General features: G+C 29.4%; 1 long non-coding RNA gene across 1 annotated transcript; it reads right to left on the minus strand.

The window, feature by feature from the left end:
- Window positions 1-2,940: 2,940 nt before the first annotated feature.
- LOC145662101 (uncharacterized) lies at window positions 2,941-10,429 on the minus strand. The gene is made up of 3 exons (XR_014126981.1): window positions 10,219-10,429; window positions 3,505-3,596; window positions 2,941-3,031 (listed from the first exon to the last, which is right to left on the minus strand). It is a non-coding gene; the product is annotated as an uncharacterized LOC145662101 (long non-coding RNA).
- Window positions 10,430-10,772: the final 343 nt, after the last annotated feature.

A 10,772-nucleotide genomic window follows, 5' to 3' on the forward strand; every position in this document is an offset into this window, starting at 1 on the left:
TTTGTTCGTATGCTAAATCATACTCCGTAGAACATAATTGACGTGAACATTCCAAAAGAATAAAAAAATCAAAATCATTTCTAACTAACATTAGCAATAGGAATAATAAAGTAGTAGTAAACAGAAACACAATTTAATAGAAATAACATAGTGAACAGAAAACAAGAAAGATGAAATAATTCAGCAACTAACAAATAAGAAAAATAAAAGGTTAGAGAAAAAAGGTTTAGAACAGCTTGTGAGCCACAGCATCAGAACTTTATTAGACAAACAATATAGATAAATACCAGAGATTAAAAAAATATAGTCATTTAATCCCAAATAGAAAAATGTAAAGTTACGTTAGGAAAAAGTATATTTAATTAAAACAAATATTAAACACAGTAGTATAGAAATAGCAGATTTTTAGAGATACTTTGTTAATGCAGTTTTATTCAACAAAAGAATACCAAAAGATAACATTCGGATAGTTAATTGTTACAAATCATAGTTAAAGAAAGTAGCAACCAACAAAAGCACAACAAAGAAATTTAATTAACAGGAATAGTATAGAAAAAATAGCAGAGAATAAAAGAACTTAAAACCAAATAAGAAAAAGAAGAAAGGTTAGAAAAACAGTTACTTTGAAACAAAGTATTTATCAGTTTACAATTATTATTAAAAACTAATTTTTTTATTACGGTAACACATAGCATTCTGAATTTGAAAAAGCAAATGATCTAATTTCAAATAAATAACAGTAAAGAACAAATAAGCAGAATTTCCATACCAAATGAAATATTTAAAAAAAATAGAAAACATAATTACTTAGTTAATCATAGTATATTCTACAAATTGCAATGCAGAAATGCATGATCAAACAAAAGTAATTTGCATAATAAATATTTTTGTGATAATGTACTTTTTATTATAAAATTTTTATATTCTGTTAAATTGAAAGTGTATTTTATAATGCATGATTTATTTATTAGTAAAATGTTCACTTGTAATGCTGGTTTTTCATTAAGTAACTGTTAATGATATTTTATCACCAATATTTTTTCTACTTTAATACTTTGATAGCCATTTATATTTTAAAGATAACATTAAGAATGTTTTGTATTACTAAATTTTTCATATTTCTAAATTACTTGTGGTGATACTTTGAAATTGTTATACGTATAAATAATGTATTTACATTGTACATCGTTAAAAACAATTTAAAAACGAAAATACACTTTTCAAAAACAAAATGCAGAAACAAATTTAAAAAATGAAAGAAGCAAAGTTAAATTTTCAAAATTAAAAAATGCAACTTGCCAAAATGAAAAATGTAATTCTCAAAAAAATACAAGTTCAAAAATGAAAATTCAATTTGTAAAGCAAAATTTAAAAACGAAAATTAAAATGTAATTTCTAAAATGAAAATGTAATTTTCAGAATTATAATTCCAAGTTTCATAAACAAAAATGAATTTTCAAAAAGAAAAATGTAGAAACGTAAAATAAAAATGTAAGAAGCAAAGTGAAAATGTAATTTTCAAAATTAAAAAAGCAAGTTGTAAATGAAAATGTAATTTTCAAAATTAAAATTGCAAGTTTAAAAAACGGAAATACAATTTTTAAAAACAAAAAATGTAGAAACGTAAACTAAAAATGTAAGAAGCAAAGTGAAAATGTAATTTTCAAAATTCAAATTGCAAGTTTTAAAATGAAAAATGTAAATTCAAATTAAAAATACAAGTTTAAGAATGAAAATGTATCTTGCAATTCTTCCTATTAATGTTTCATTACTGGAAATCTTTTTTCATTGTAATTATTCGTGTTCCTTGTACTACGTAAACTTCTAACAGCAAATGACATTTGCGAACTTGTAAATAATTCATTAAATGAAAGTCCTTTAATGTATTTCTGCACACGTTCACGAAACTATGTTAATTGTAAAATTCGATTCTTCATAATTGTTATTTTTTGTGTAATTAAACATCTTAGTTTTTCTTTATATTTCTTTTTTCATTAGATTAAAATGTTGTGGTTTCTTTTTAATTCATCTATGTAAGTAACAATATTTTATTTTTGTTTACTAAGAAGTTTTTAAACTAACAAAAAATGTATGAACACTCACCGCCGCTGGATAAACACTTGTTGCTATTACAGTTGAGTACCTGTTGATAATAAAACACTTGAATGCTGTAATAATTAAAAACAATATTACTTTACATGAAAATTATATTTCAGTATAAAAAAAATTGAAAAAGTATATTTCCAAACTATATGTTTGAAATTAATTTGCATGTTATGAAATTATATGACGCAAGCGTTTAACTGTTGCATGGTACAAAATTTTTAAGTGGTGTTCAAACTGCATGCTGAAAAACGTAAACGTGACAAAACTTAAAATCAGAACAAAAAATTTAAGTGACTTATCAAAACTGCATGCTGAAAATCTTACATGTATATTATAAACAAAAATAAATTCAAAAGAAAAGATGTATGCTAGAAAAAACAAGCACGAAAACAAATTGCATGACAAAAACACATGTATATTTTAAACAAAAAAAATAAATTCCAAAGGAAAGATGTATGCAAGAAAAAACAAACACGAAAACAAGTTGCATGATAAAAAACTGTATGTTGTAAATGGAAACGTTACAAAGTTTATGTTACGCAAAAAGATGCATGCTCTCAAAAAATTACTGATGCAAAAATAATTCTTCCAAAAGTAATCTGCATGCTACAAATTTTGTTACAGAAAATAATGCATGCTCTCAAAGAAATAACTGAGGCAAAAATAATTCTTTCAAAAATGACCTGCATGCTATAAAGTTCGTTACAAAATAATGCATGTAAAAAACTAAAACTTATATAGATATTATAAAGTAAAATGTGTGCTATGAAAAAAAATCTTAAGCAGAAACTTTATTACGTAAGACGTAAATAATACTTACTTTACTTCTATGAACCTCGATACTTTGGAATTCTGAATTTCGTTCCAACTTCTATTTGGTAGCCGTTTTCATTTAAGGGTATCTCCAATTAACTGTATTGCAGTTCTAAAATAAAAGAAACATTAGTAACAGTTGTAATTTATTTTCCTAATCAGTTTTTATGATTCACTATAAGAAACTCTCAAGAGCAGCTATTCTACAAGGTGCTATATAATTTATTTAATCGAACTAATTCAACTCAACTTAAGCTACCTTTCTTTCTATTTCTACTTGGTCTTTAAATGTTCCTTTCTTATTTTTATTATTTCGTATCTTTTAATATCTCGTAATAACTCGTAGTTTGACGGATCGTTTTCAACTTTTTGTTGGTTCGCTTCTTATAGAAGCCCTGCTTATTTATTCTATCGTTTCCTTTGGAAACTCGTTTTTAAAATTTGATTGTGATTTTATAAAAATGTTTCGAAAATATTAATTATTTGATGGATCGCTTCCATAGGAAGCCCCTTGTTAAATAATAAACTACGTAAACTTCTAAAACCAAATTTCATTAGCGAAAGAAAAAATGCTAAGAAACATACCTTTGGTAGAAATCCGGAGAAAATATCCTGCTCTTTCTTGGTATTCCTCTAATACTTCTGGTAGTCACTTATGGTACTTCCACAAAGGAATCCTAAAATATAATATAATATTTGTTAGAACGATTTTACATATGTTGTAGTAAGAGTATCTATGTAGTATAAAATCTTATACTTTAGTATACACTATGTATATTTATATTATATACTATCTTATATGATAGTATACAATATGCTGTCATATGTATATTCTTGTAATACGGAATATGTTTAATGTGTATATATAAATTAAAAGAATGGTGTGATCACTAACATTATATTGAGTGCATGCAGGTATCTAAAGATATATTTCTCAAGAGACTATAAGAATGTAGCTTACATTTGGTTCTATGTAAGAAGAGGTTAGAATGAAGTTTTTTCATAATATTATATATCTGAGAAGGTAGATTGTACTTTCAAATAGTAACAGTACAGCTGTAATGTTATAGTAGGCTATTAAAGTAGTAGAGGAAAATTCAAGAGGAGACAACCAAACGGTCAATAAAGTATGTGAGTAGGCACTGGAGATGTCAATGGGAAATCTGTATACTGATTAAAGAAATAGATACTAAAGGAAAGAGAGGAACATTCAAAGAAGTTTACGAAGAACATTATTAGAGTACAAAACAATACTAAGAGAAAAATTAGATGCAAAGACATACAGACATAAGAAGGATATCGAAAGAAATAAAAAATAACTTACAAGAAGATGCAAGAACATAAAAGGTATAGGATAGACAGACAAAGAAAATAGCTAATAGCAAATAGTATAAGAAACCAGGCACGGAGGATACTAATAGAATAGAGTAGCAGGCAAACATCTAAATAAATAGCAGTAGCAATAATACGTTACAAAGCCATGTAAGGAGGATACTAAACTGAATAGAATAGGAAGCAAGCATCTTAAGAAATATATAATGCCAACACAATAAGGAACACAGCCCATCGTTGAAATGAAAAGACATCTACAAAGAGACTCACAATTTGGAAATTCTACACCGTAAGAGGCATCTAATAATAGAATTGGTAACAGACATATAATAGCAAAGAAGAGCACAGCAAGCAAAAAACTTTTCAAATAGCTTAAGCTTAGTTCAGGATAGGAACATAAATTCGGTTATGAAATAGTTAATAGTACCACACTGTTTTAGCATTAAATAAGAAGTAGCAAACTAATTAGTTAGGTTAGATTAAAGAAGCATACATAGGAAGCCGTGAGACTCAAGCAAGAGAAGATACTATTCTGTAAGAGATGGTTTGTTAAAGGAACGTTATTTACTTTTTACCTACTTCATCATATTATTTTATAGTAAGAAACTGACATGCAAGAGGAACAAAGAAATAAAAAGAGAAATATTCAATAGAGATAAAGCACTGAAGAGTAAAGGGACAATTTAGAAGCCAATCAAAGAAGGAGTGAAACAAAAATAAATAAATTGGTGGAGATATAAACAAATTTGAAATACAAATCAAATAGCACACTACAAAGAGCAAAGAAAAAGGACAAGAAACAAATAACTAAAGATACAGGTAGAGAGAAGGACAGAAAAAAGAAAGAAAAAGGAATGCAATTTTTGCTTAGAAAAGACATCCAGGCAAAGACAGAGAAAGACAGACAGAGAGAGAGAGAGAGAGAAAGGCATACATGCAAAGGTTTACATGGCAATAGAAGAAAGACGGTTAGATTACAAGCATAGACAGGAACAAAGAAATAGCAACAAAGCAACAAGCAGTAGCACATACTCGATACTTCACATGCAACCAATAGTACTACTACTACTAGTAGTAGTAGTAATAGTAGTAGTAGCGGTAGTAGGAATAGTAGTACTAGTAATAATAATAATAATAATAATAATAATAATAATAATAATAATAATAATAATAATAATAATAATAATAATAATAGGAGTTCATGCAGATCCAACAATCATGTGTTTTACGTATAGAAAGTATCAGTAATTCATAGCTTAGTTATGTTATACATAGGAACAGAAAGTAAATACGTATGTAACGCACTCAACTAATCCAGATTTAATATTAATTAGGTACTTTATTATTTAGGTACTTTACTATTAATTAGGTACTTTCTGTCACATATATAATAAGTTTCCATATACATATACTCAGCGGCTAAACATTTATCTAATGTAGAGTTCCTTATACATAGACTTTTCATCGGGTAAGCATTCTACAATGAACTAAATTTAGTAACACACAAAAGGAGAATTATACTTATCAGAGGTGCTTAAATTTAATTATTATTATTGCTAAAGCGTGAAAATGAAAATAAATATGACCCTACAGTCGTCACTCTAACCTAAACACATATTTTCTGACAATATCAATAAGCTGGCCCTAATACCTACATACTGTTCTGAATAGAATCTGCAAATATAAGTTGGATGGACTACAACTAAGTGAAATAGTTTTCTTAGTTTCACATGTGTCAGTATTTTGAACAATAGTGTTCACATTGACACGTAAAAAACTGAAACAAATGTTTCCGCTTCTATTGCATATATTGGGTATTAATACAGGCCCACACTTTTTACTAATATTAACAGCGTGCAGTTCTTACTCACTGATAACATTGAAATCTTCTAACTAAATGTGTAGCTTACTTATAGTTAAAATTGCGTCCATTTAACTCGAATACAGGGTATTCTTAATGGTAAAATTGTGAGAGCACAGTGGTGGGGCGTTTACCTCGGTGCTGGGAGTTCTTAGTTCGATCCTTGGGAAAATAATTTTGTGGCTGACAAACACCGCAATTGTGGACTTTCTTGAGGTTCTCCCGTTTCCTCTCACTTTCTTTATTCCATTCATTTCTCATGATCACCGTAAACTGAAAGATGATGTTTCTTTTATATCAAGTACAAAATTCCCTCTATGTTTGAGAGTTCCATGTCCGGTCAACTATTTTGATAACAGTTTAAATCTTGGTGGGACCCCCGCTTTTCATCATCATCCCACTTGGTTTACATTTTAAAGAAGATTGATGAGTATTTTACGAACAGGCATAATTGTGGGTCGCTAAACTAAAATATGTCATCTCATTTTAATGGTAGATTCCCAAAGATTAAGTTCAAATACGGTAATATCAGACTCAATCTGTTACCCTTGGTTGTATGCAATCCCCACCTTACATAAGTGCTTAGCTAGTCTACATAATATTTCAGGCACTTTTCTGAATATTCTATGAAATAGATTCCGTGCCATTCGGTAAACTATATGTATTTCTTCCCTGTGTAGTCAAAACTGTGGCACGCTAGGCATTCTAAATGTTGAAATATACAAGTCCCAGCACGCTTTTTTCTCCTCAATCAAAGGGAGCCTAGAAAATCTAAAATCTTAATTTCAATTCTGTATGTATTTTTGAGTCACAATTATTGTCCTGAACATAAAATAATTCATTTATGTATCCCCCTAATCAGCTTTAGAAAGTATTGACGAGTGCTATTACATTTTCTCCCTGGCGTCAAATATTTTAAAATAAGCTAAAGAACATAATTGCTCATAATTGCTAATTAACAAATTTCATTGTAAATTTTTTATCCGCCTAAATTATTTCTCATTTGTAATACCAAACGCAAATAGATATAAAAAACAAATCGCAGAAATGTATATACGCTAATATTCAAATATTACTGTAAACAAGTGTGCGAAAAATGACAATTTATGTATACCGTTCAACTTATTTTACACAAATACGGACTTAATAGCTGATTTGATAACTCTGAAGATAAAAATACGTTTCCAATAATATTGAAATTCAATCGGGTACAAATCAAATTTAGTTTTTAGCATACTTCAGGGAGTACTAGTTTCAAGTTGAATTCAGTAAGTCAAATAGTATGTTAACAAACAAAAATTCAAGAGTACATTACAAAACTTAATATGAAAAATATACTAATACTGTTTGCAAGTATATATCTAAATATGTCTACGGATGTACAAATCCTGTATTCATCACTATTTCCTAATAAAATGCAATCTACAAACTAAAATACAACGTGATTAGTCTAAATAACCATTCCGTACAACTCTCCTCTTTCATAAAGCCTAGGTGTTGATCCTTTCGTCATTTATTATTCTCATACCAAAATATTTCCTATATTTCTTTAATTGCGGGGGATCAGTGGTGGAGTGCTTACTTCTAAGCAAGCTAGGGCATCTATTTTCATTAGTTTCTGCTGCGTGTCCATAGATTTTTCGGGGTCTCCCTATTGTAAAGGAGCCTCGTAAAGTGAGCAAAACCAACACCATCCCCCAACTTAGTAACTATAAGTGCAAATAGCGGAATAATTCCCCAGATCATTATGGCTGTAAGTTTTTTCGGGGGTGACTTAAATTTTAAAACAATATGGTGAAGCAAAATCAGTAAACAAAGTTAGGGAGATCCACATATTTCTTTTAATTTGTTATTTCAAGCTCCAAAACTTTAAAATCCATGTGTGCCGTCCGTTTTAAATTTCTAACAACCTCTAGGATCTCAAATCAAACAAAGTAATATGATTTACTACTAATTCAACAATATATGACAGTATATATTAAATGCCTCATATAATCATACCGTTGGAGGGTCATGTCTCAAATAGCCATAGCTTTGATAACTTATGTCTCAGACATTGGAGTTAGGGCGTCCCGATTTAAGAAAACTAATTAATTTACTTCATGTATTCCATCCAATTTCGTTAAGTGTCAATGCTACCTTCATTACGCTATGTCAGCAGTCATGAATCTATTCGTTTTGTTTCACATTATATTTTATGTGACTTAGCAAGTATTAATCTAAAATTTAAATTACCTAACATTTAAATTACCTATATTTTAATACACCCAATAAACTAGGAACCTTATTTCTAGTCTACGCAATTTTTTACTTTCATTTAATCTACAATAACCTCAAATTCATCCACAAGATTTAATTCTACATGCATCCAAAAGTAATAAGGTCTATAAATTATTGAACTTCCTCGGGGGTAGCATACACGGCTTTGGCGTGGGTACTTTGTGTGATTCGCGTAGATAATAGGTCCATGTCTCATATAGCTTAGCTGCTAAAAGTAATAATAATAATTGAACTTCTTCCTTGCTAAGCGTTTAACGTACACACCTTTGTTGCGGGAGACCTACCAATGGGCAAACAACCCTAAGCTGTGCCACATATAGCTTCAGTGCTGAATGAGCTCGATGCATTAGCTTGGACTTTAAACTTAATTTTACTCGATAACCGTAAAATTGAAAAGGCACATTTTCGATGAGTCACGATCAAGAAAAGATCTAAATGGGGAAATAGAATTCAAATTCAGGTATCTTCGATTACAAGGCTAATGTAATAAATAACATAGGCCCGTCAATAATCTTAGACTCCTCTCATTATGCGGCGTGAAGCATCTAAGGAAAATTAAAAGCTAGTGCACTTCAATCTAGAACGCTGACGGTATTTATTATACATAACACAACTAAAAGTCAATCCATTACGTTCTAGATTTTAATGCAAATTATGTACAAACTTCCGCAATTTCATCTCGTGACTTGTCCATAAATGGACACCCTTCATTTTTTACTGCTACCATTAAAATAAACCATTGGTTTCTCACAAAATTTTAGAATTCAAAACCCTTAAAACTTAATTATTCTCTCCAGCATCAATTCCATTAACAGCAACAATGCTTCATATCACATAAAATCAGTACTTTATACAAACTTATAAAGCTATACTATTATCAATAAAATATAATAAAAATCTAGTAGCCTTATGTTGGGTCGACAATAAAAACTTCGGTAACTGCTAATCATAAGAGAACATCATAAAATGTAATCCTGTAGCATTGTCGTCACAATTTGGTGACCGTATTACAAAGGTAAGGAAAACAAAACGTAATGTTGATAAAAGGCAATGGGGGACAACCCAACAAGTTATAGTTAATGTTCTTACACTCCATCCTCTTCGCTGAAAGAAGGATTTTCTTTATATATAATCTCAAATTGATTCCAACGCAATACAGTGATCAACGTAAAACTAAAAATCCACATCTCACACAACTAAACTCCAATAAAATCACTTCAACAAATAAAGTTTCTTACAACCTATGATTCTAATTCTGTACTGCATAATAAAAATAATAAGACACACAAAATCTCCAAAACGGAACACAAAGGTTTTAAAAATCAAACGCAAGATGATTCCAACTCAATAATAATAATAATAATAATAATAATAATAATAATAATAATAATAATAATAATAATAATAATAATAATAATAATAATAATAATAATAATAGAGCTTCTTTCTTGCTAAGCAGATAGCATACGCGACATTTAATTTTTTATTCCTACGAAGCAATTTCCAATCCCACTTTCCATTGTTTACAGTCATTGAGGCTTTGATTTCCGCCGAAGTTCTTGTGGTCCAGATCTTCACTTTGTCCCTTTCGTTTTTTTAAAAAAACTTCAAAGTCTGAACAGTTTACTGTCTGACTACAAAAATAGCCTCGCTGCTGAACTACACGTTAAACTAAAATCAACTCAACTCACCATAATGAGACAAATTTCTTTCAATAAGAAGAAACATACTTTTAAACGAAATATCAATTTCATGAATTAATGAATTTAATCTTAGCACATATCTAATTGTATATTTCCTATGTATAAAATTACTTATTTTTTTACCTTAATTCTGCATAAACGCTGAAACAGTCTTCGTTGTCAATACTGCTGACCGCTGCAATCAAATACCCAAAACTTTCACTCCAAACGAATTTCAATTCACAACAAGTGAAGAAAAGTCTTCAAGACACAATCTCGTGCTAGCTGAATAATAAATACAGCTTTGGTCCCACAGGTGATTATAAACCTGAATCTATTCGATGCGGTAGCTCATTCCCCCACTTTTCCTGTCTATGATCACTTACGGATAGCTTTCATTCCTACGCCGCTATGCTCATTTTAAAGACTAGAAAAAAAGTAGATGAAATCCATTTTCCTCTTTTTTCATAAACTGTAATAAATGAGAGCTCAATCTCCTGTCCTCGTGTGAAAAAAAAAATTATCATTTTTTCAATACTTGTACAGAAGGTTTCGCAGATATTTATGGTGGGAGATGTTCATTAAATATCAATTTCTTCAAAGTATTAAGCATTTATTAGACAGTTTTACAGTGTGCGTGAACTTTGTAGTCGTTACAAATTGATTTCGTAGTCCCCAGTATGTCTGGAATCGTAGCA

This window comes from Thermobia domestica, chromosome 10, assembly GCF_964235325.1.
Source record: "Thermobia domestica chromosome 10, izTheDome1.hap1.1, whole genome shotgun sequence".
In the NCBI taxonomy this organism is placed as follows: domain Eukaryota; kingdom Metazoa; phylum Arthropoda; class Insecta; order Zygentoma; family Lepismatidae; genus Thermobia; species Thermobia domestica.